The sequence below is a fragment of the Chenopodium album genome, chromosome 8, assembly GCF_948465745.1.
Source record: "Chenopodium album chromosome 8, dcCheAlbu1.1, whole genome shotgun sequence".
Lineage (NCBI taxonomy): Eukaryota > Viridiplantae > Streptophyta > Magnoliopsida > Caryophyllales > Amaranthaceae > Chenopodium > Chenopodium album.
The window spans coordinates 32795507-32819157 of record NC_137841.1 but is presented as its reverse complement, the minus strand read 5'-3'; the positions used below and the strand labels follow the sequence as shown (position 1 = coordinate 32819157).

At 41.6% G+C, this 23651-nt stretch overlaps 1 non-coding gene across 1 annotated transcript; it reads left to right on the top strand.

Annotated features, from left to right (window-relative positions):
- Positions 1-14211: 14211 nt before the first annotated feature.
- Positions 14212-14317, top strand: LOC145557100 (small nucleolar RNA R71). Its single transcript, XR_014092174.1, has one exon. It is a non-coding gene; the product is annotated as a small nucleolar RNA R71 (small nucleolar RNA).
- Positions 14318-23651: the final 9334 nt, after the last annotated feature.

Below are 23651 nucleotides of genomic sequence, written 5' to 3'. Positions count from 1 at the left end.
AGGGATAAAAACACCCAAAACAATTTCTGTCTTTGCCTTCTAACATTCTCAGTTGTCAATTTTGACGGCTACTTTATTTATCTATTAAGCTTCTGGTCGTTTGACCGGTTTTATTCATATTGCTGTTATGCTTTAAAATTTTTAAAGCTCTCATAATTTTATGCATAGAATTTTTGGCTAAGTATTTAAACCTGTATACTATGCGAATGTCATTGCCCCAGGCCGGGTGTCGGTTGGTTTCAAAAATTGGATTAATTTACTTAGAAATTATTGATACTTTAAGGAGTATGCATGGTTTCTAAGTCAATCAATCGCTATGGTTATCGCCTCAAACCAAGCAATAAACGACCATGTGGAACAGGCGGTTTTATGGACTTAAATGCATCCGGCCATAGGCCTCATGAGATATAGTTAAATCGCTAAGTTTTTTTACTTAGCTTTTTTTTTGGAGAAAATAATCGTTCGCCTACCTTGCTTTGTGGGCAACTGAATTGCCTCTAAAATTAAACAATATCTGCTTTCCGACTGTACTAGAAAAGTCCGAAAAACTCAATGCGTTTTAGATTTCAAGTTAGTTATAAAACGACTGCAAGCGTTGCCTTAACGAATTCTGTAGGGCCGCTTATTTTTGTTCATAGAGAAATGTGCCACCCAAATAGGAGATGCTTCTCTTTGACGAATTCGCCCGAATGGACGTCGCCAGTTGTCTGACTCATGTTGGAGCAGACGGTAGTTTAAATAACGTATATCCGGCCATTGTCCTCTTTTGAAAAGTAAATAGCCACTAGGTCATTGACTTAGCTTGTTAAAGTTTACAAAGTTAGGGACGACTGCTTTGGTGCAGTCGGGTCCTTTAGTAAAGATTTGGGTGTCTACTCTGGGGGCAGACGATCCCTTTATTAAATTATTAAAAGACAAGTTTGGGAATGAAGGAAGATTTTCATTAACAAGTCAAAAATTTACAAAATTTCAGAAGTAGTACTTTTTTAAGTTATCTACATTCCAAGTTCTAGGTAGCTGCCTGCCGTCTGGTGTTTCCAGGCGATAGGTGCCGCCTCTTATTTCTTCATAGATTCAGTAAGGACCTTCCAATTTTGGGGTTAGCTTCCCTTGCTTATTTGCCCTACCGACTGCCTCCATCTTCCGTAGCACAAAGTCCCCAACTTTCAAAGGGCGCTTGTGTACTCTTTTGTTATAGGACCTAGTCATTATTTGAGATCCCTTGATCTCCCAACCAATTCTTTTATTAAGGGGTCTTAAACTAAGGACCATTGTAAAAAACAATGAACATAGGCACCCTAAAACAGGTGATGATATTTTTCCAGATGAAGTAGATAACATCCTTTGGTAAAGTAGTCCACAGCCACTAGGATGTAGCGCTTGTCGCCTAGGGTAGATGTTTATGGTCCTAGGATGTCCATGCCCCATTTAGCAAACGGCACTAGACTGTGGATTGTCGTTAGGTCAATGGCCGAACGATGGATTAGCTTGCCAAAATTTTGACACTTGTCGCATTTTTTAACCATCTCCATAGCATCCGCCTCAAGGGTTGGCCAGAAATAATGCCGCCTGGCCCTGATGGCTAAGGATCTGACGCCTATAAGTGAGGCACAGTCTGGCATTAAATTCGTCAAGAACTTCTTACCCCTTTTCTAGGGTCGAACACTTCAACAGATGCTTCAAGAAACTGCTTTGAAGAGCTGTCCTTGTCTCATCTCGAAGCTTGCAGCCCGGTTTTTTAGCACGACCGCCTCCTGGGGTAAATCAGGGAGCGTGTTGTCTGTAAGATATGCTTTGATGCTATTCATCCAGGTAGAGCTTCGGTCAAGTATTCTAATGGGTTCTTCATCATATATACTTCTTTTTCCATAACTTCCCAGAATACTGACCGAGGCATATCATAGGAGATAGATGACGGAAGTTTGACAAAGAATCCGCCTGATTGTTTTCAGATCTGGGCACTTAACTCAGATGAAAGTCTTTAAGTGTCTTAGATTCAGCTTTGACCGCCTGCAAATATTTGATCATGGCCGAATGGGTGGCCTCATAGTCACCATGGTATTGGCTTACGACCAATTGGGAGTTAGAGCAGGCGCGAATCCGAGTTGCCCTTGCCGCCTTGCACATACGGATGCCGGCTAGCAGGGCTTCATACTCGGCCTCATTATTTGAGGCCGGGAACCTAAACCGTAGTGCATATTCATATTTGTCGCCCTCAGGGGACTGACAAATTACGCCTGCACCACAGCCGTTCATTGTGGAACTCCCGTCCACATACACTTTCCAAACCCGGTCGATTTTATCCGGCTCATCCGGCCTTGTCATTTCGACAATATAGTCGGCGAATACCTGCCCCTTTATTGCCTTCCTTGGTTTGAATATGATTCTTGTCCCTACAACTCAATAGCCCATTTGAACATTTGGCTAGCGGATTCAAGAGTCGTCATTGGCCGCTTGATCGATTGGTTAGTGTAGACCACAACTGGATGTGCCAAGAAGTAAGATTTTAACTTCTTGACGGCCATGTAAAGGGCGAGGCCAAATTTTTCGACCATGGGGTACCAAAGCTCTACGTTCCTAAGAACGTGGCTAATGAAGTAGACTGGGAGCTGGATGTCGTCTCTTTCAGCTAAGAGAACGACACCGAGGGCATGTTCTGAAACAACCAGACACATATAGAGCGCCTCTTTTGGCAAAGGGCTAACCAGCCTTGGCAAAGAAAGCAGATGTGCTTTCAACTTTTGAAAGGCCGCCTCAACCTCATCCCCCATTCAAATCTAGTCTTGTTTCTGATCGCCTGAAAGAAGTAGAGGCACTTGTCTCCTGACCGACATCTTCCCCCCATTCAAATCTAGGCTTCTCTAAAATCAGCCGATCCTTTATCTAAACGAGGATAGAGTAGCTGGCCTTGTGGAACTCGTGCCTTTGAACGTACGACTTTCACTCTTTTTTTTTTCTTCTAGACCGGCTGATCGGAGTTATCAACCGCCCAGATCTGTTTTTACTTTTTGCTCCCTTATGGTTTTAGAGACGGCAAAGCAGGCCGACTCTCCTTCTATTGGTTAGACTTTTTTGAGTCTGACTGCGTATTGGAGGAGCAAAGCTTGGTCGCCTGTATGTAGGCTTCCGCCTCCATGAAGGCTCCTTGTAGGGTGAAAATTTTCTTGAGGATGAGTTCGAACTTTAAAGTCGACCCGTCCTTCTGACCGGTAAACCTATGGGCTTCCTTGACAGTGCGGGGTCACTTCATGTCAATCACTGCTTGTATCTTCTCGGGGTTAGCCTCTATCCCCCTTTGATCAATCAAGAATCCGAGAAACTTCCCAAACTCAACACTAAAAACACACTTTTTGGGATTTAACATGACCTTATGCCGCCTGAGTATGGTGAAGGTTTCTTGAAGATCAGTAAGGTGGTCCGTTTGTAGCTTGGATTTGACTATCATGTCATCCATATACGCCTCTTGTTCCTTTCAATATGATTAGTGAAGACTATATTAATCATCCATTAGAAAGTAGCCGGCGCAATCTTCAAGCCAAACGGCATCACCGTATAATAGAATAACCCCTGATCAGTGACGAAGGCTGTCTTCAAGCCAAACGACATGCCCGGTTATAGAGTCTACCAGGTTGTCGATCTTTGGAAGCGGGTAACTCTCCGTTGGACATGCCTTGTTCAAGTTAGTATAGTCAACACACATGCGCCAAGTACAATTCGACTTCTTTAAAAGCACCACATTCGCAACCCAATTAGGGAACTTACGTGGCCAAATGAACCCAACATCTAACAACTTTTTTACCTCAGCATCTGTCGCCTAATGTTGTATATTTGGAGTAACACTCGAAATACACAAGGGATAAACCAAGGGATAGTAAGGCTAAAGAACCAAAGGTTTCTTAGATAAAGTCACACCACTAAGAAACTGTTTGGATTCCTAAGATCACAAGCCAACTAGTAGCCTAAACTAGCTAACTAAGCAAAGGAAACAAAATTCCAAATCCAAGAATTTCAGGTTTTTGTTTCTAATCCAAGAAACGAATGTAAGAAAAGTTTTTTGTTTGAATAATCTGATTTTTTTCATTCACATTTGCTTGCTATTTATAGTAAACAAGCATCCTAAAGTACAAGCTAACTTAAGTGGCTGTTCAGCTCACTTGTTACACGCCTAAGCTAAGTACAAATCAACTTTTTGTTGTCTAGATACATTAATAAAAGAAGCCTTATTTAACTAGATACATCAAAAAGAAAATGGTGGTTTATAACCTCCAAATTATGGCTGAAATAAAATCAGAAATAAGAGAGTGTAACTCCCCCTTGATTCACGCCCAACAAAGCAATAATTTGGGGATGTATTTCCTCCAATATTCACGCCCAAATTCAAACAGCAAAGAGGTGTAACTCCTCCTTGTTTCAAGCCTTGAAATAAGCTTGAATGAATGTGGACAAGGATGTACTTGGACGCCCTTTAGATGCTCCAATGCTGACTGAAATAAACGGCCACTTGAAGGCTGAATTTATGGCTTGTAATTCCTCTTTGAAACTGATTGTAACTCCCAAGTCAAAGGTTTGAAATTCCTTGTAAAAGAATTTCGGATTCCAAGCTTAAATGGCTGCCTTTTTGATGTATCTTGCACTTGTACTTTGTGTGAATGTGACAATATATTTTCGAACTAAAATCAGCTAAAAAGAACTAAGAAAAGTATAACTAATTTGCAAACTTAAAATATGACTAAAGTTTACAATTTATTCAAAGCATAAAATGAACTAGAATAAACTAGTTAATAAGAACAACAAGAAATTCAAGGGATTGAATATTTTGCTGCCCATGGATAGAATGCATAGGACCAATGCATGATGCTACATCTTGAACCAAAGAAACGTCCATAACCAAGTTGTTAGGCTTGGCTACAACATTCCCCACTTCTTGAAAAGAGTTTGCCCTCAAACTCGGCAACTCTTGAAACTCATCATAGTAAGGTGACAAATCAGCCACGTTAAAGGTGCTAGAAACACCATAATCTCTGGGCAATTCAACTTTGTAAGCATTATCATTCACCTTTTCAACAATAGCAAATGGACCATCACTACGAGGACTAACCTTGGACCGCCTTTTGGAAGGAAATCTTTCCTTTCGAAGATGAATCCAAACTAAGTCACCGGGCTTAAAACGAACCTCCTTTCTTTTCTTGTCATAGTAGGCCTTTGTCTTTGCATTAGCTTGTTCAATTTTGGAACGAACTTGCTCATGCATAGACTTGATTTCTTTTGCACGCACCTCGGCATCATTGCTGAATTTGTTTGGTGATGGGATGGGAGTGAGATCAATAGGAGTGCACGGATTGAATCCATACACCACTTCAAAAGGACTCAAACCTTCTGTCTTGCTTGGCACACGGTTGTAAGCAAACTGCGCATGAGGAAGCATCTCTTCCCATTGCTTGGGACGTTTAGTAGCCAAAGACCGCAACAAGGATCCCAAAGTTCTATTAGTCACTTTGGTTAGACCATCTGTTTAAAGATGACTTGAAGTGCTAAAGTTCAATTTCGTGCCCATCTTCCTCCATAATGTAAGCCAAAAATGACTTAGGAATTTTTGATCACGATCACTCACCATGGATTTAGGTACACCATGCAAACAAACAATCTCATTGAAAAACAAGTTAGCAATATGAGTAGCATCATAAGTTGAATGACAAGCAATGAAATGAGCCATTTTAGAAAATCGATCCACAACAACCATTATAGAATCTTTCTTTCGTTGGGTGATAGGAAGTCCCACAACAAAATCAAGGCTAATATCTTCCCATGGTGCTTGTGGAATAGGTAAGGGCAAAAGATAGCCTTGTGGAAGACTATGACTCTTGGCCTTTTGACATATCACACATCTCTTCACAATGAACTCCACATCACGGACCAATCTAGGCCAATGAAAGTATTCTTGGACAAGAAGAGTAGTCTTCTCTATGCCAAAGTGTCCCGCCATTCCTCCTTCATAAACTCTTTGATAAGAGATTCTCTTAGGCTTGATCTTGGAATGCACAACCTGTTTCCTTTAAATAATTAACCATCTAAAATGTAATAATCTTTGTAAGCATGATTAGAACATTTTAAAAATAAATCACCAAAATCATGATCATTTTTGTAACTTGCTTTCACATCTTCAACACTAATTACCCTTGCTTTGAAAGAATTCAAGAGTGTGTATCTCCTTGAAAGTGCATCAGCTCCTTTGTTCATGGCGCCTCTCCTATGCTTGATCACAAAATGAAAAGCTTGTAAATACTCCACCCATTTGGCATGGCGTGGTTGGAGTTTTTGTTGGCTTTGAAGATATTTAAGTGCTTCATGATCTGAATGAAGGATGAACTCCTTGGAAATGAGGTAATGCAATGGTCCAAAGCACGAACAAGAGCAAAGAATTCCTTATCATAGGTACTATACTTCCGTTGTGCTTCATTGAGTTTTTCACTAAAGTAGGCAAGGGGACGCCCAACTTGTGACAAAACAGCACCAATACCAACTCCACTAGCATCACATTCAACTTCAAAAACTTCATCAAAGTTAGGCAAAGCAAGAATAGGTGCACTAGTAAGTTGATGTTTTACCTCATCAAAGGCCTTTTGAGCCTTATCATTCCTAACTAACTTCTGATTTTTAGTTAGCTCGGTGATAGGTGCCATGAGGGTACTAAAATTCCGCACAAATCTCATATAGAAAGAAGCAAGTCCATGAAAGCTTCGAACTTGTTGAATGGTTTGTGGCGTGGGCCACTCACGAATAGCAGCAACTTTCTTTTCATTAACTTCAATGCCTTGTGATGAGACTTTAAAGATAAGAAAAATAACTTGGTAAGTGAAGAAATGACACTTCTCTAAGTTACCATACAATTTCTCACGTTCAAGGGCTTCAAAAACCTGTTTTAAGTGCATAGAATACTCTTCTTCCTCCCTACTATACACCAAAATATCATCAAAATAAACTACATTAAATTTACCCATGAAAGGTTGCATAACCTGATTCATAAGGCGCATAAATGTAGATGGTGCATTAGACAAACCAAATGGCATCACAAGCCACTCATAGAGGCCCTCCTGTGTCTTGAAAGCGATCTTCCATTCATCTCCTACGAAAATTCGAATTTGATGGTAGCCACTTCTCAAATCAATTTTAAAGAACACTTTAGAACCATGCAAATCATCAAGCAAATCATTCAACCTTGGAATAGGAAACCGATACTTGATAGTAATTTTATTGATTGACCTACTATCAACACACATTCTCCATTCTCCATTTTTCTTAGGCACGATCAAAGTAGGACAAGCACATGGACTAAGAGACTTACGAATAAGACCCTTGGACAGTAATTCTTCAACTTGCCTCTTAATCTCTTCGGTTTCTTTTGGAGTGGTTCTATAGGCTGGTTTGTTTGGGAGCATTGATCCGGGAATAAGATCAATTTTGTGTTGTATGTCACGTTTTGGGGGTAGGCCACGGGGAATGTCTTCGGGGAAAACATGGGAATAGGTTTTGAGAAGAGGGGTGAGGAGTGGGTGTTGTTCTTTTTGTGATGGTTGGGAAGGGGTATCAAGTTAGCTCAAAATGAATTGTTTTTTAGCTTTATACTCATGCAATTCTGATTTTATGAGAGTGGTAAGGGAAGTGGGGGGTGTGGAAGTAGGGTGGCCGTTTTTGAGGTTTAGAGGGGTAAGGAGTATTTTCTGTCCATCCTTAGTGAAGGAATATGTGTTTTTATACCCATCATGCATCACACGCCTATCAAATAGCCAAGGTCTACCAAGTAAAATATGACATGCATCCATAGGTATAACATCACACCATAATTCTTCCTCATAAGTTTTACCAATGCTAAATGATAACAAGACTTGTTGTGTGACTTGAATCCCTTTACCATGATTTAGCGATTGAATCACATAAGGTTTAGGGCGAGGAACGGTTTTTATTTTCAGCTTGTCTATCATTACTTGTGAAGGTACATTGGTACAACTACCTCCATCAATAATCAAGGTACATACCTTACCACCAATGGTGCAACGAGTGTGAAAGATTGCCTCACGTTGCAAGCTCCCTTCTTTGCCAATCATATTGCTTAGTGTACGTCGAACCACCAAGCATTCTCCTTCATCCGGTCCAAGACACGCATACTCATCATTCTCCTCAAGGTTATTGTCCTCTTCAACTTCTAATTCACCCTCCTCTTCATGCTCAATCAAAGTAACCATTTTTTTATTTGGACAATCACTAGCCAAATGTTCAAGGCCTTGACACCTAAAACATCTTCTTGGGGCTGGTTTTGGGTTGGAATTTTGGGTGTTTTGTGAAGGTGGTTTAGAAGTAGGCTGATTGGATGTGGGTTTGAAAGGTGGGAAATTGGATGTTTGCTTTTTTTAGGGAAATGTGGTTTGAGATGCAAAACGTGATGAATCACTCTTGCCTCTTGCTTTTTGTTGCTGCTCAATCTTATGTGCTAAGATAATGAGTTCTTCAAGGGTGGTGTAAGGGTGTAGCTCGGCCACATTGGCTATTTTCAGGGCAAGTCTTCCCAAAAAGTGCACCAATGTTTGAGGTTCATCTTCCTCTACTCCACATTTCATGACAAATCCCTCAAATTCCCTAGCATATGCTTCTACTGATTTTGTACCTTGTTTGAGGTTGTGGAACTTAGTGAAGTTTTCTTGCACATAGTACGTAGGAAGAAACTTTTGTTTCAACATCTTTTTCATCTTGGTCTACGATCTCACTTTCTCTTTGTCTTGCCTTTCCCTCTTGGCGCACACACTAGCCCACCAAGTTGAGGCATATTTTCTTAACTTCAAGGCTACAATCTTCACCTTTTTTTTCTTCCAGTGTTTGCTTGAAATCAAACACTCTCTCCACCGTTCTAAGCCATTCTACAAACTCATCAGCATTGAGTTTGCCATCATTCTCCGGTATGTCAGCCTTAATGTCATTGTTAGGCCGTGACCTTTCTCTTTCATGAAAAGGTCTCTCATTGTGATTGAAATTAGATTCACTAACTCTTCATCACTATGATTAGGCGAGCCCTCTTTTTGATGGCGCAACTTAGTAGAAAGATCTTTTAACTGATCTTGCAAATATTGCATTCATTGCTCCATATCTTCTTTCTCTTGTTCAACCTTATTGACATATTCTTGCCAATTAGGTGGTGGAACGCTAGACATGGTTAGTGTTTGGGTTGTGTGTTTGGGTATGTGTTTGGGGTATGTGTTTGAGTATTTGTTTTGCTAGACCCCCTCCTTCTAGAGCCAAATGTTGTATATTTGGAGTAACACTCGAAATACACAAGGGATAAACCAAGGGATAGTTAAGGCTAAAGAACCAAAGGTTTCTTAGATAAAGTCACACCACTAAGAAACGGTTTGGATTCCTAAGATCACAAGCCAACTAGTAGCCTAAACTAGCTAACTAAGCAAAGGAAATGAAATTCCAAATCCAAGAATTTCAGGTTTTTGTTTCTAATCCAAGAAACGAATGTAAGACAAGTTTTTTGTTTGTATAATCTAATTTTTTTTCATTCACATTTGCTTGCTATTCATAGTAAACAAGCATCCTTAAGTACAAGCTAACTTAAGTGGTTGTTCAGCTCACTTGTTACACGCCTAAGCTAAGTACAAATCAACTTTTTGTTGTCTAGATACATTAATAAAAGAAGCCTTATTTAACTAGATACATCAAAGAGAAAATGGTGGTTTATAACCTCCAAATTATGGCTGAAATAAAATTAGAAATAAGAGAGTGTAACTCCCCCTTGATTCACGCCCAACAAAGCAGTAATTTGGAGATTGATTTCCTCCAATATTCACGCCCAAATTCAAACAGCAAAGAGGTGTAACTCCTCCTTGTTTCAAGCCTTGAATTAAGCTTGAATGAATGTGGACAAGGATGTACTTGGACGCCCTTTAGATGCTCCAATGCTGACTGAAATAAATGGCCACTTGAAGGCTGAATTTAAGGCTTGTAATTCCTCTTTGAAACTGATTGTAACTCCTAAGTCAAAGCTTTGAAATTCCTTGTAATATAATTTCGGATTCCAAGCTTAAATGGCTGCCTTTTTTATGTATCTTGCACTTGTACTTTGTGTGAATGTGACAATATATTTTCGAACTAAAATCAGCTAAAAAGAACTAAGAAAAATATAACTAATTTGCAAACTTAAAATATGACTAAAGTTTACAATTTTTTCAAAGCATAAAATGAACTAGAATAAACTAGTTAATAAGAACAATAAGAAATTCAACGGATTGAATATCTTGCTGCCCATAGATAGAATGCATATCACCAATGCATGATGCTACATCTTGAACCAAAGAAACGTCCATAACCATGTTGTTAGGCTTGGCTACAACACCTAACTTCTCTCATAACTATGGTTTCTTTTCTTTTGAAGGATGGGATTCTTTTTTGGATCCACAGCGAGTTTGCGGACAGCAAAATCCAGGCTGATGCATGGCATCTCTTTAGGCAAAGATGTCTTTGAATTCTTTCAGCAAGAGGTGCAAGTCTGCACCCAACCTTTCAAAAGCAGCCGTCCCCACCTTAACAGTTTGCTCTGGACGGTTATCGTCCAAAGGAATATCAATGTGTTCACCAGTTAGCTGGGGACGGAGATAATCTGAACCTCAAATTTTCTTTTATTTGCGGCTGGAGGGGGTGAATAAGGGTCCTTGACATCATCAAGGACTATTGGCTCTTTCAGCTGATCGGCTATAGCAGCAGTCGGCTTTACGTCTGAGAGATAACACTGCCTTGCCGTCTTCTGGATCCCCGTTGAGGGAGCCAACAGAGCCATCATCCTTTTCATACTTGAGAAGCATTAGAGCTGGGATGAAGACGACCTTACACTCATTCAAAGTGGGTCGGCCAAAAATAATGTTATAGGCGGTCATATCTTTAACCATCAGGAACCGCACGACCAAATGTCGCCCTTTCCCCTTGTGCCCTAGCCGGATAGGTATATCAATTTGTCCGATTGGGTGCACGACCCCTCCACCAAAGCCAAGTAATGGATGTGAGATGTTGTGCATATTGTCCAGCTTGTAATTAAGGTTGGACAGTCACTTGTAGCTAATGAGATCAGAGGAGCTACACGTGTCTATAAGGATCCGGCCAACCAGTTAGTTGGCGACATTGCATACAATGGCGACTTGGTCGTCATGCAGTAGGCGTACTTTGCCCCGATCCTTCTGAGTGATGAGGACATATAGAAATGTCCCACTAGTAGACGCCTGTCCATCATCATCTGAATGGATCCTTGTCGGTATCCGAGCTACTAGTAGGCTGGACAGTTTTTGACGATAGCCGCGGAGTCATCTTAGAAGTCGTTATGGACTTCAGGACATAGGACTTCCGCAAGCCCTTGTCCGCCAGATGGTCCAACCTTCACTTAAGACTATATCAGTTGTTGGTGTCATGGCCCACTTCCTCATCGAAGTGATAGAATTTATTCTTGTTCCGCGACTTAACATAACTTTTCGTAGGATTCGACTTTTTAATGGTCAACTCGTCCTTTACCTCTTTAAAGATGGTGTTACATTCTTTATTAAATTTATACCGTGACACATATGGCTTGAATTCTTCTTTTTCTTTTTAGACGACTGATCAGGTTCCTCAACCGCCTAAAATTTTTTTCTCTTTTTGCTCTCTTAAGCTTTCTGAGCCGGCTGAGCAGACCGACTCTCCTTTTGCTTGTTGGACTTCTTAATGTCCAACTGATGGTTGGACGAGCAGAGGTCGGTAACCTGAATAAAGCTCTTCGCCTCTATTAACGCCTCTTGAAGAGTGAATACCCTCTTTCGAACAAGGTCAAACTTAAAGGTCGACCCTTCCTTTAAACCCTTGAAGAAGTCTTTATATGTTATCTCGTCAGACAGCCCCTGAATTTGGATTCTCACTAGGTTGAACTGCCTGACAAGGAGAGAAGCCCTTCTCTCTCTCCCTGTCGGATGGTGCTCGAGTTTGGACTTGTTTTCTTTGCAGGGATATTCATTTAGATGTTGGAGACAAATAGGAAAGAAAGCTTCCTGAAGCTGTCAATGCATCCAGCTGGCAGGTTGCCAAACCATTGTTAGGCAATGCCCTTCAATGTAGCCAAAGCACCGACACCACATAATGTCCTCTAACCCCTACATGTGCATGAGATTAGAGTAGGCCATGAGGTGGTCCTCTAGGTTGGTGGTACCATCATAGGCACCCACCAACACATTCTTGACCTTGGCCGGTTGTGCCGCCTCAGTTATCTCTTTGGTGAACGCAAAAGTTTGTTCACCAAGTTTGATCAAACGAAGCTGCCAGTCCAAAGGTTTGACATTGTATGCCGCCTAACCCCCAAAGAGGGTCGGCTGCATGAAGTGAGGAGAATACGAATCGTAGATCAAGGGTATACGTATGGTGAATTCACAATCATTAGAGGACTAGAATGGATGGAACTACCGCAAGTATGGCTCTTATGCAAGGATTGAGTATTCCTTGCAGTTGTATGCTTGAAGCTGTTTGGAAAGCTCGAGGTAGAGGTTGACTTAGAAAGTTGCTGGCTTCGATTTTGCTTGATGACATGCCAAACGTCGGTGTAAGTCTTCTTGGTGCCATCTGGCTGAACAGCACGAATTACCTTCCTTATGCCCGTCTGGGGCAGAAGAATCTTCGACCAATCAATGGCAGGCGCAGTCCTTGACTAGACTTCTTCCTCGCAGTTCGAGGAGACTTTTTGGCCGACTGACACTTCCTAGAGCCTGCCGTTTTTCTTTTCAATTAGGTCATTGATCTCACCCTTGAAACTTGTCATGAATTTCATGAGCTGTGGAATTTTGCATAAGTTAGGCATTTGGGTGAGAACTTCGGTAAATGGTAGAGAAAGGTGAAGTTGCTTGAGGATGTCAATAAATCTTCCAAATTGTTCATCCAACTTGTGTCTCATGAATTTTTGTGGATAAGGAAGCCTGTGTTTCACAATTTCTTTCTCCACTCTCACCTCACTAGGTTTCTCAATCTCAACCTCACTCAAAGATGCATCATCTCTCTCATCTTCTACCAAAACCTCTTTTATGGCCTCCTTGGTCTACCTCTTCCTAGGAAAACTCTCCTCAAGAACCTTACCACTCCTTGTAACAATAGCATTGACCGATATCTTGGAATCTAGGCCTTGGGAAGGTAAAGAAGAAGGATTAGGTTGGTCTTTCAAAGCATTGGTAAGTTGAGAAATTTGGTTTTCAAGCATCTTATTATGAGTCATCATTTCATTCAATTTCTTGTCACTTATGGCCATGTAAGTGTTCAACAACTTTGTTTGATTTTCAATGATTTCTTCCAAATTAGTCTTGAAGAAGAAAAGGAAAAGGATTGAGCATAGGAATTATCATTTTGGTTCTTTAGAGCAAATTCGGATAGGGGACCCTTTTGAGAGTTATTTTTAGAATTTCCCCTATTTAGATTGTTCCAATTACCTCTACCTTGATTACAGTTACCATAACCTTGGTTATGATTACCATAATTTTGGTTTTGATTTTGGCTACTATAACCTTGAATGTTATAGTTACCTCGGGAATTTTTGTTCCCATGGTTCCTCTTATCACTACCTTGGTTGTAGTTGTCAAAATTATCATGGTTGTTGTAATTCCTATTTCATTTATCTCTTTGATTCTCAAACCTAGAATCATTATTGTTTGATACATAGTTCACATGCTCATTCACATGTCCATCTTGATCATCACAAACATCCATACATGCAAGAAGGCAATTAGAAGCATCATGATCATACGTCCACAAACATCACAAAACAAGCATCCACTAGGCATGTTATTAGAAGAGGGAGACGGTTGAGAATTTAAAGAAATACCTCTCCCCATAGATTGGGAGGGAATACTTGAAACTTGGGAGGTAGCACTTTCCAACTTTGCCTTGATAGCGGACATTTCCTTCCCCAAGTTTGTCATTTGTGAGGAAAGATTGTTGATTCAAATTAGATGATCAACCGATTACACTGAAGAGCTACTCTTGCTAATTGACTCCCTTTCTCCATCTTGCCAATCTCTATAGTATCTCACTACGTCTTCAATTATGTCTACCACTTCCTCTTCTATTTTATTCATGATGGGACCTCCGGCTCCTCCATCTAGACATTACTTCCCTTGAGGACTAAGGCCTCCATAGAATATTTGAATAATTTGGTAAGTACGAATTTTGTGGTGAGGAAATTCTATTTGATACTTTTTGTATCTCTCTCATGATTCATAGAGGTTCTCACTAGGCTTTTGTTTGAAACCTTGAATCAAAGCTCTAGCCTCTGCCGTTTTCTTTTGTGGATGAGATAAGAACTCCTTGGTCACTTTGTCCCATGTCCTTAGAGAATTCGGCTTAACCTCCTTGTCTACCATTCCAAGGCACGCCCTATAAGGGAAAAGGGAAAAAACTTGAGGCAAATGAAATCTTGGGAAATTCCATTTACCTTAATAGTATTGTAATATTTTACGAACTTCTTGAGATGGTTTAATGGGCTTTCATGCTTGGCCACACTCATTGAGAATTTGTCGGTGTTGTAGGTGGAGCAATCCCACTCTCAAATCTATATGCATCGGGAATCCCCAATTCTTTCAACACCACCCTTGGATTTTCTCCCATTCTTGCTTGTTCCTCTTTTGGTGGTTCTTCTTCACTTAAAGTGCTAGAACTCAAAGATTGTCTAGCAACCCTTAACCTTGAAATAGTCTTCTCAAACTGCAGATCAAATGTCACTTGTGAATGACCATGTGCTCTATGCATAAAATCTCACAAGAATGAAATAAACTCAATTAAGGATGGAATAGACTCAACAACTATAACAAAGCACCAACATCACTCCCCAGCAACGGCGCCATTTTGACGTAGGGAAAATGTAGGTCGTTTTCTACCCTTCCCTATAGCCAAACTTTCAATCAATCAAATATCATCAACTAGCAAAAACCATCAATCAAGCATGCTTCCCCTTCTCCCTAGCAACTAATCTACTCACTAATCATGGTGAAATTGAAAAACAAAACAAATTCAATCACAAACATATTCAATTCAATTTTAATCAAAAAGAATTTCAATCATTCAATAATTTCTAAAGCAAAGATTAAAATACAAATCAAACATTCAAGAATTAAAGGAAATTGCATTAAAAGTAAATTCTAAGGAAAGAAATCTCACAAACTTTCATTGATTTGAAGAAGAAATCCAAGATCAAGTTGAAATCAAAGATCAAATTGAAGTACAATCAGGTAATACTAAGCTTTTCTCTCTACTTTTTCTCTCTTCTATTTCTGGAAAATAAGTGTCAATTACAAAATAAACCGTCTCTCCTAAAAAAGAAAAACTCAAAATCTATAAATAGAAAATCGGGGGAAGCTAAGTGGAAGCCCTAGTGCGTGCGCACCACCAAAGCCGCGCGCGCACATCAGGATCTGCGCACGCATAGAGGGGTCTGCACGCGCACCCCTTGTTGTGGTTCTTGTGGCTTGCCTCCTTTGCTTTCTCGATCGATCTCCATGCTCTCGAGCATGCCTATCATTGGTGCACTCGAGGCGATACACGCGAGAAGGGAAACCCTTTTATTCTCCAAGCACTTGAACACTCCGAACCAAAACATTGCTTCCATGGTGCTTATGCTTACGAAGCTAGCTTGAATTGCATGTTTGGATTCCCAAGCTTAGCTCAATCAACTTCCTTTAATGCGCTCGAACTTCCTCCTAGATAATCAAACCTCGGGAAACTCAATACACCTATAAAACAAGTCAAAGAAACAAAGAAGCGAGAGAAATAGCCGAGAAATGAATAAAATAATAAGAAAAACCATCAAAAGGACGCATTTCCCTAAACTTACACACAAACACGCAAAACAAGCATTATTATGTAAAAACACGACATAAAAGACTAAAAAATAGCATAAAACTACAAAGAAAACCTAACCTAAGAGTGCTATAAATGACACTCATCACTTATCGGGGGAGGGAATTATGAGTTAAATCCTAAGGAGAGGGAATGCAAAGTCAAGACGTCGAGTAGCCTAAAATACGTTCTTTTCCGGCTCCTTCGAGGAGATATTGAGATGCTCACTAGAGGGAGATTTGAGACTACAGGGAGAACGCGATAAGATCGAATGGGATGAAGGTGGATTGTGATTACTAGTTCTCTTTGCTTAGCATATTTTATGTTTCAATCAACCTCGGATATCTTGGAATGTACATACCCTTATTTGCTTAAGAAAGTTGTTTATTCATTTGAAGTGTAGTCATTTTGTAAAGTCTAATTCATAAAGGTTTTGATTTTACTTTTCTGTTGATTTCTTTTACTTATGTGATTTGCTTCATGTTTGTTTGTTGAAAGTTATGGGTTAATATCTTAGGAAACCCTTATGAGAGCATCACTCGTCCACTAGAGCGATCTAGAGGTTAGTTGCTAAAATTGATCGTGATTCCTACGAACGAGTCTCATCTCATGTCTTTCTTTTTCATTTTTTAATAAGTCTATCATCCTTATTCTTGCTTGCTTGGTTTTGCTCAAGGACGAGAAAAAGTTTAGCTTGGGGGAATTTGATGACTGTCATTTATGGCACTCATTTGATCCTTTTTAGGGTAAATTTCATTCTCTTTTGTAGCTCTTTTTATTCCCATTTCCTTAATTTTGTCCTTTATTTATTTAGTTTGCATATTCTTAAGTAGATTTTCCATTTTCATGCATTTCTTGGTTTATTTTGTCCTTTTCCCTTTTATTTGTTTGTTTTCTTTCATTTTAAGGTTAAGATAGTTGTCCAAGGATTCCCGAGGTTTCTTCCCGAGTTTTGCATTGATTAGGATGCCTAGTGTCTTCCATTTGAAGCCCAAGTATGGAGATGTGCAAGTTCCAAGTGACATTAGGCCATGCATTCAAGCCATGGGGGCACCAGTTCTGGTGTTGACTCACCGTCAAGGTGTTTTAGGTTCTGCCATGCTTCGTGTTCATCAAGCACACCAAGTGGAGCGCACGAGGAGCGTCAAGATGAAGAGGAAGGAGGCTGCCCTGTTCCCAGGCGTGGGCATGCGTGGCCTAAGCGCAGCCGCGCCTGTTGCTTTCCCTATTCCGTACCCTCTTTTGTGCGGCCGCGCATTGTTTTGGGTGTTTTTGTCCCTTGGGAGAGTTACGTCACGAAGTCTAATCCGGCTGAGCTGCACATGCAAAATAACGGAGACTCCGGGTGGTTGGAGCTCCGCCTCCGACGATCAAGTTAGTAACTTGAAACGGAATAAAGAGAACGGAAATTTAGGTGGGTATCTGCTCGGATTCAAGCTCAGGTCTTTCTCTGATGTAAGAGAATAAAGGTGTAATAAATGATTCAATGTGTCCCCAAAATGGGGGAATATCTCCCTAATTATAGGGTCCTTGGAGAATGTGCCCCTACCTAGGTCATTTGACCTAGATTTTAGTGGGCTGCGCCGTTTTACGGCGCTCCTAGGGATTTGGGCCTTTAAGGCCGCCATTTCAGAGGCATATCTGAGGGCGCCAAGTGTCAAGAGGATGTTAAGCCACATGGGCCATCCTGAGCTTAACACGTGGCGACCTCTAATTGGTCCACGTGTCTAGGGTAAAAGTACCCTAAACATTTGCCCCTCACAGGTCGCACGTGCATATCACGTGGGGCCTGTGAAACGTGTCCACCTTTCATAGGTGAACAGTAACGGGTAAAATTTTGAATTTCAAATCAAAAATTTTCCCCCCACTTTCACTTTCTATAAATAGAAAGTTACCCCCCTCCTTTTCACACCTTACGCTCACATTGACTTTTTAGACAGAGAAAAAGAGAGATTCTAGAGAGAGATTTCTCTGCTCCCGCCTGCATCACAGCGAGTTTCAAGTTTCTGAGTGCAAGCAATACATCACCTGGTTCACCGGCTGTAGCGGTTTTCAAATTTTTCAGAGTTAAAGCAAGGTAACCTCCTGTACCATTTTAGCTTTTTCTCCCTTTCAATTTGCATACCATTTTTTCGCCTGTATACCCGGGTTTCTTAAGAGAATATAAAAGAGTTCCCAATCCATTCACTCGGCACTGCCTAGGACACTCAGCCGATCCCCCGGAACGGCTGAGTCTAGAACAGGGGGTTCCTCTTTTGGACTGTCGGAACCAATATGCTCATCTCCGAATTCCTCCCTCTCTGTGTCTGTGCAGGATACAATGGCCAGAACGAAACAGACGGCCAGGCGGTCAAAAAGCCGGCGCACTATGAGAGTGCCAGCCGATGAGGTTTTCCCGGAAGGGGAACAGAGGGATTGGGAGGAGAGCGGATCTGACGAAGAGGCTCCCTCTACCTCCGGGAGCTCTGGAATAAGAGAGGTAGACGGCGAGGGAGCCGCCTCCTCTAATGAAGCCGGCGATGCTGAGGCCGGCCAAGGATCAAGAGCGGAATCTTCCGGCTCCGACCAGGGTGATTTTGCGGCTGACTATCAGCAGCCGCCCAAGGTTCCTAACAATCCCAACCCCAAAAGGACCCGGATGCTGTCGAGTAACATTGCCCTTCTTAATAGCGGGTTCAGGGCCTTTAAAGAGAAACATCCCTTTGGAAGGGGTTGGGAGGTTATTATCCCTCCGGCTGATGCTGTGATGGCCTGGAGTGACGACATTGACCATGTAGATGATTACTTCATCTGCTATGAGGCGGTTATCCTAGCCGGCCTCCGGTTCCCCCTCCAACCTAGGATTAGGAAAATCCTCAAGGGGTATGATCTGGGGGTTTGGCAGCTCACCCCTAACTCGTGGGTGAATATATTGAGTTACATCGCCACCTGCGAGTTTCAGAATTCGAACCCCAGTTTCTCTACCTTCGCTCACATGCACTATTTGAGCAAGGCTCCAGGCAGCCATGGGGTTTGGTATACGCTGACTACCTTGCCCCAATACTTAATGACTTTGGACAAAGTGTCCAAATGGTCCGGGTGGAAGGACAAGTTTTATTTGATTTCCTCCCCTACCCTAAGACACAACCGGACACTGCGCCGGTACAACACTGAGCCGACTCTTCTAGGCCGGAAATGCCCTCTGTCGGCGCTATCTACTAAGGCCCGGGAGCAAATAATAGAGCCGGGATTTTTTGAGACAACAACTGAGCCCATGGGGGATGGGACTCACATCATAGTTCCCAAGAACTGGATCCCCCATCCGGAATTCTTCAAGGACGAGTGCTTCTTGTCCGCCTGCGGGCTGAGTACAATGTTTCCCAGGGGTAGAATTCTTCTCATCCGGAATGATTGTTATTTCAGTTTTATTGCAAACTTGCCTTAATTTTTTCTAACTTGAAATTCTTGTTTTTGCAGACGAAGCCTTGAGGATGGTTGACCAGGGTAAAACTCCTGCTAAGTCTGCGGCGCTGTTGCGCAAGGAGGCGACACTTGCCAAAAAGGCAGCCGTCGAGGCTAAGGATACGAAGAAAGGCGGAGTAAGACCGCCTGACTTTTTTTTTTTTTTTTTTATATACTGGTTGGGTATGCTTACATTTTGCTTCTTTCTCAGATGTCCGTCAAGAGGATTCCACGATCATTCTCCAAGTTGCTCAAAAGGCAGGGAGATGATCTGGAGAAGGCTAACGACTGGGGGCAAATCCCCTGCTGTTCTGAAAAAACACAGCGAAACCTCAGAACAGCAGAAAGCGCCGGATGTCCCAACGACATCGAAGGGTGGCGAGCCACCTGAGGTTGCAGGCGGTGCGGAAACCACTAGGGAGCAGAGTAAGCCGGAGACCCATCCGGAAGCTCAAGGTAAGGAACAAACTAAAATACCTTGGCCACTGGATTTTATGAGAGTCAAGACCAAGGTTGATCCTTCAAAAGGGTTAGTCAGCATCCGGCAACGGAGGAATGTTGACTACGCTGCTTCTATCTCACAAAGAAATATTTTTGATGCAGATCGGACTTCTGACCACCCGGATCTTGCAAGCTTCACAAAGCGGATGGTGAGGACCCTCACCCGGTCTGAGAAGAATTCCATACCTTATATGCAGGTCGTGGACTTTGATCGGATAATGGGTTCTCTGGCTGAGGTAAAAATCCCTTTACCCTGATATCTTTTTATCTTTAATTTGGTTAAGTAACTCACCAACTGGTTGTTATTGTCTCAGTCTATGGTGAGAGTGGACAGTCTCCGGGGCCCCTTCAGGCGGAAGCAAGAAGAGGTAAATGACGCCAAACGGAGGGCCCTAGAAAACCTCAACTTTGCTGAACATTCTGATTATATGTGTAATTTAAAGATTAAAGCAGTAGAGTTGAAACAGGAGGAGCTGATCCGGAGTTTGACGGCTGCAAACGATGAAGCTAACAACCGGGATGATGACCTTGACAAGAAGCTGAAAGATGCCAAATCAGATCTCAAGGCATTGGAGGATGCTGACAAGGAAAATGCCCAACTTCGGATAGACAATGACCGCCTGAAGGTCGAGCTTATGAATCTGCGCAACAAGCAGTCGGATGAGCTGGCCTAGGAGCAGACCCGGCTGACTGAGGAGAATGAACGGGACAACTTGGCCCGGCTGAAGATCACCTGGGGCCTCCTTTATCCAGAGATAGACTTTCAGGTTTATAAGCTGAGGTATAATTACGCCACTACCGTGTATGATGCCCAACAACTGGGTGATGCTCCACCGCCTCGCTTCAAAGACTAGGCTGCTGAGCAGGGATATGAAGTCTCTGATGATGAGGAGGCGGCGGATGATCATCACGAGGGCGAAGCCAGCCAGACTCAGCCAGAGAAGACTCCACCTCAGCCTTAGGCGGGCCTCCCCACTTTCTGCGGCAGTATGCCATTTTGTTTCTTTACCGGCTTGTATGCCGTGTATTATTGTATCTGTACCAACTATGGAGTTGGGTTAAAATTTTATCTTTCTTTCTTCACCGGATGTGTCCAGTTAACACTTACTCTAGCCCTTGTGCCATTTTAAATATTAATGAAGTATTCCGACTCAGTCGGTGTTTATATATATTTGTGTTTTGAGTTTTTTTATTCTGAATATTGCCTCTGTTTGCAATTCTTTAATATTTTGCCTAACTTAAAAAAAGCATGCGGCAATTTGCAATCCGGGTGCTCTTGCCCCTGGGCGGCTGTGTGGTTGGTTTAATGTCAAGCTGATTGATTGGCTTGAAAACACTTGATACTAGGAGAAGTATGGAGTGTTTTTAGGTCAATCAATCACAATGGTGATTGCCCCAAACCAAGTGCACTGCCGGTCATAATAGCGGGTGCTTTGAGCTTCTTACCTAGGCGGTCAATTCCGTCTGGGGTTAACGCGTAGCCATTACACCACCTTTTGCCCCAATAGGGGAAGTGAGTGCAACTTTGGAATAAATAACCCAAGTAAGAATTTCAACCAATGACCGACTGATGCCTTAGGGCATCCGGTACTTGGTTACTTAATTGTTCTTCATAGATTATTCTGGTCAGACAACTATGAGTTGACCAATTTGGTCGTTCAATTTTCGCAGTCTGCATGGATACGTAGAACCGACAAATAGTCTGTTCTCTGCGACGATTGCACCCGGAGGGGTGTCGCCGGACGCCCTTGTCCATGTTGGGACAGGCGGTTTTATAAAATAAGCAACCATCCGGCCATATTGGCCTTTGGTCTTGTTTGAGACCGGTTGTATATAGCTACTAAGCGTTTTTGTACTTAGTTTTTAATCGGATCATTTGGCCGAGCATAATTACAACATTGAATTTACACTAAATTTCAAACTTAGCTTGTTGAATGAATAGTCCGTCTGAGTATTACCCAGGCGGTCCAGCAATTATTAAATTACACTATCAAACGTAATTTAAATAAATAAAGAGTCCGTTTGGGTTTTACCCAGGCGGACAAACAATAAAAATGGTAAACATGGCAAAAATAATGTTCAACCAAACTAAGTATCAAACTTAGTAAGTTAAACACTGGGTCCGTCTAGGTATTACCCCGACGGACGAATGATAAAAATGGCAAAAATAATTCTGCAAACAAAGACTGAATTTTCATTAATTGACTTACTGTTTACAAAAATTATACTTCTCAGCGAGCCATCCACGGCTGTAAAGGTTTCGAGCTGAGGATCCTCATCCTCCTGGTCTGTAAAAACTTCTGGGTCATCGCCCATACGGTTAGGGGGTGGTACAGACTCTTGAACTATCTTCGAGGTACTCTCCCCACAGACGACGCCAGATGTTTTGGGTGTTTTTGTCCCTTGGGAGAGTTACGTCACGAAGTCTGATCCGGCTGAGCTGCACCTGCAAAATAATGGAGACTCCGGGTGGTTGGAGCTCCGCCTCCGACGGTCAAGTTAGTAACTTGAAACGGAATAAAGAGAACGGAAATTTAGGTGGGTATCTGCTCGGATTCCAAGCTCAGGTCTTTCTCTGATGTAAGAGAATAAAGGTGTAATAAATGATTCAATGTGTCCCCAAAATGGGGGAATATCTCCCTATTTATAGGGTCGTTGGAGAATGTGCCCCTACCTAGGTCATTTGACCTAGATTTTAGTGGGCTGTGCCGTTTTACGACGCTCCTTGGGATTTGGGCCCTTGAAGGCCGCCATTTCAGAGGCATATCTGAGGGTGCCATGTGTCAAGAGGATGTTGAGCCACATGGGCCATCCTGAGCTTAACACGTGGCGACCTCTCATTAGTCCACGTGTCTAGGGTAAAAATACCCTAAACACGCATCCTCTTGAACAAGGCCGCGCCTGTACGGGTCTATTTTGGACAATCGAACTAACTTCTCTTTTTTAGATTTACCTATATATAGACTTTTCTTCTATTTTTAGAGAGAGAAGCGGTTTTAGAGAATCAATTTGTACAAGTTTAGAGAGAAGTTTTGAGAGAGAAACACATGTTCTTAGATTTTTTTGTGAGATAAATTCATGTTTGATGATTGATGATTCTAAGCACATTTTCCTTCGATTTCACCAAAGTTTGTAAGGATTTCTTTTACTTTAATGCAATCTTTAGCTTTTGATTTCAATTGTTTGTTGATTGTTCAAGTTTGTTGATTATGTGATTGAATTTGTTTGATTGAAATAATGATGATGTATTTGTTGATTAGCTTAGTTTTGATTTTTATTTCTTCCATGGATTGTGATTTGTTTACTAGCTAGGGATATGGTGAAGCATGTCTGAGTGATGGATCATAATTAATAAGGAGTTTTTGATTGATTTTTTTGCATGTGTGTAATTAGTTGAAGAGTAGCGAACTTTAATTGTCATACTAGATTTTATTGTGTGCCTACATTGATATGGACCATTGATTTGTAGCTCACATTTATCGATTGAGCTTGGTTTGTGACGTTCCAAGTTAGAGTCTTTCCTACTTGGCGCTAGTCAGATCTCAAGGAGATAGCTTGTTTAGCTCTTTTGATTGCATTATCTAACTTCCCTCGCAATACTTGAATTAATCAATCTCTGACCCGATTTGTGTGTGTCCATTGCAAGAATATGTGGATCCAAAATCCCTAGTGTCTTGATATATTGATTTACTTTGTGATTTACTTTGTTGTGTAGTTAAACTTAGATAACCTACACTACCTTTTATACTTCGATATAGCTTGACTTTTGCAATAGCTAACCACCCCCCATTCCTAGTGGTTCGAATCCAGCTTGCCCTATTACTAGGTGT